The following is a 3,294-nucleotide window of genomic DNA, read 5'->3' on the forward strand; positions in this document are numbered from 1 at the left end:
TTTTTCATTTAATGCTATCAGTAGTTCTATTTTAAAGTTGAGGAAACTAAGGCACAGAGATATTGCCAAGTTTACCCAAGATCACACACTAGTAAGTGGCATAACCTGGTTCAAATTTACTTTGTATTCTTAACAACTACTCTCACTGACTTAGAGCACCAGGGAAGAACAGCTTTCTTGGAAAAGAAGTATTGGCTGGGGACATCTAAAAAATGGTTGTCAGGTACAGATATGGCTAGGGAGAAAAGTAGGCTGAGGACAGAAGTCTGGCCTATGCTGCAGCATAAAAAGAACTGTGATCCCCCTCCTCTGCCTCCCATCCCTCACTTCTTCCCCACACACAACACACTGCCTTCAGACAGGAACTGATATGCCTTTCTATCCAGTGCATTTTCCTTTTGGTTTCTTAAAGTTGCCCAGGTTTTCTCAGGCTGGCTATCTCAAACATCCTTCTGATGTTACAGGATTCATCTATCCATCCGTACTCTATAGATTAGATGATGAAGGATAGGAAATGGGAAGAAATAAAGTCCATGGACAAATGGGGTCTGACCTGGAGCACTGGACTCCAGCTTTGCTGGTGGCTTCTGCCATACATGTGTCCCAACATTAGGTACATTCTGGACCACCTGTTGGATGTCTTTCATTTAACATAATTTGTACTTTTAGTACCCCATTTCCATGAAATACTCATTATGTAAAGAAAAAGTGGGGGACTGTAGTAACGAGCCAATAATAAGGACTAAGAAACATGTCAAAGTCATGCTAATCAAGAACTGTGACAATTGAATGTACAGAAATAAAGATTAGGGGCAGAAGTCAGCAATCTCTTTTAAACAACAGATAAGACATAAAACCAAACGGGATTCTTTCGAAAATATCAACAAGGTAGACAAAAGCCCCAAACAAAAGATTAAAATACCCATAACAATGAAAATTCAAGACATGCTCTCCTCCATTGTTCCCTCCAATTCAATGAGAATTGTGGTTATGAGCATAAATAAAAGAGTGAAAGGTATATGTGAAGAATTCAAAAACCAGTTGAAGTGGGTAACTATTTAGAAAAAAAAAATTTTAAGGCACCTGGAAAGAAGGAGAACCTTAAATATACCAATAATCTTTGAATAAACTGAACCAGTAATTAAGACACCACTTTACCTCTACTAAAGTTAGAAGATGGGAAATTTAGTACAGATAAATTTCAGTCAGAGCTTAAAATTAGGTGTTTCTATTTATTAGCTGTGACCTTTATGTAATTCAAACTTTAACTGTATTTTCATTTGTAAAATGGAGATAATTAATCTTATTTTGTAGCCCCTAGATATAAAATAAAAGGAGCTGGTTCAGGGCAGTGACAATTACTGAAAGTGAAATGTTTGTGAGCTAGAAGAGCTGAAAGGGGCCTTTGAGAATGTTTCCTTCCACATGTTTTTAGATCAGGACAGGTTTACAGAAAAAAGTTGAGAGTTGCCTAGTGCCACTGAACTCATTGAAGGTAGAACAGTGATGGGTGATTAAATTTCATTTCCCCAAGTCCTACTACTGGTCCAAAACTAAAAATTGTAGGATAAGTGCTGGAGTTATAATAGCTCAGTGGTAGAGTACTTGCTTAGCATGTGTGAGATACTGGGTTCAGCACCACCTAAAACCAAATAAGATAGAGGTCCATTAACAACTAAATTAAAAAAGAAACTGTAGGACAAAAGAACACATTAAAAATGCAAGATTCTTATAGAGAAATTAAACTAAGTCAATGGGCAAGAATTTCAACTAAAAAAATTTAAAATACTTTTAAAACTAAATGCTGATTGGAAATATTCAAATGACCAGATACCATATTCTTGGTATTTTTTCTCCTCAAAATACTTTAACTTCACTCTAGTTCCACTTACTAGAAATGGAAGAATAAAATTTTTTATTGATCAAAATGTTTTATGCAGGGTCAACTGTAGAAATGGAGAATAATGCTAAGAGCACTGACTCATGCTATGTGTGTTCCTAAAATAAGTACTTTAGTCAAAATAGGTTCCAACGGGCAGCAACCCCCCACATTCTTTTAATGTTTGCTTCATCAGTGTTAAAGTGCTATGGCTGAAGTTTTGTAGAACTATAAACCTGAACATTGATCTTTGTGCATGTCTTTTCTGTGATTGCAAATATTCATTAACTTTCATATATGTACCATTTGTACTGTGATATTATTTTTGTGAAATAAATACTTTGTGATGAAAGGTGTTTAGAGAAGGGTATGTTGCTTTTCTTCCATTTACCTGGAATAACCCAAACTTCACTTTTTCCATATAGAAACAAGTTTGGAAATGTATCTTGGTACATACCCTTAAGTATGGCACTCAAAAAAAAAAAAACTTTAAATACAGCTATGTAAAGAAGTACATATAATTATTGAGATTGAATTTTGGAGCATGGAATGGGTTTGAAAAATGGTCCCTTGATCTTTTCAATCTTAAATTATATCAATTGCTCTGTACTGAGAAGGGAGAAGTGTCGGAGATGGAAAGAACCCGAACCACTATTCTTCCTTCGGGCTACATTTCTGGTAAAAGAGAATGTGAACTGCCAACTTTGGTGAGAAAGTTTACTATTCTACCCAATGTCACTTCCAGGCTGACCTAGCTCTGGCTTTCATGGGTAAGTTCAAAGCCAAATCCATTTGTGTCTGATACAGGAAGACTGGTGTGTATGTAGGGGAGGAGAGGCAGAAGAAAATAATGGAAAAACGGAGACACAGACTGACAGTTTCAGTACCTTGACTGTGCCAGAAAGGGTCACAGAGATCTGCTAGCCATACATTTTATAACAAACATTTGAAAATTAATTGTTACAGGTGCTAGGCAAATACTCTACCACAGAGCCAAAATGCCCACCCTGTTTGTTGCCTTTTACATTGATAATTTTACTCATCAATTTATAAACCAAAGGCTTGGTTCCACACAAAAATTCATGACCAACACGTGAAATGGTTTATGACAAACACACCTGTCCTGGGTAAGAATTTCAAAAACCTAGGTCCTTTTACAACTGAATTTCTTTCAAACTGAATACTGACATGCCCAAAATGCACAGACAAAAGTCATTAGGTGAAGGTTAACATTATTACAAACATATACAATCCAACTATAGAAGAGCATTTAAAAAGTATATAGTGATCCAACATAAACATTTATACTGCATTTATAAATCTATATAGCCCTGCTCAAAGATTTTGCCTCTTTTTGTCCATTTTCAGGAGGAAATGAAAGGAAGTAATCACTTTTCAGAACCCTTCCCTAAACT

Source organism: Sciurus vulgaris (genome assembly GCF_902686455.1).
Source record: "Sciurus vulgaris genome assembly, contig: HiC_scaffold_308_arrow_ctg1, whole genome shotgun sequence".
NCBI lineage: Eukaryota > Metazoa > Chordata > Mammalia > Rodentia > Sciuridae > Sciurus > Sciurus vulgaris.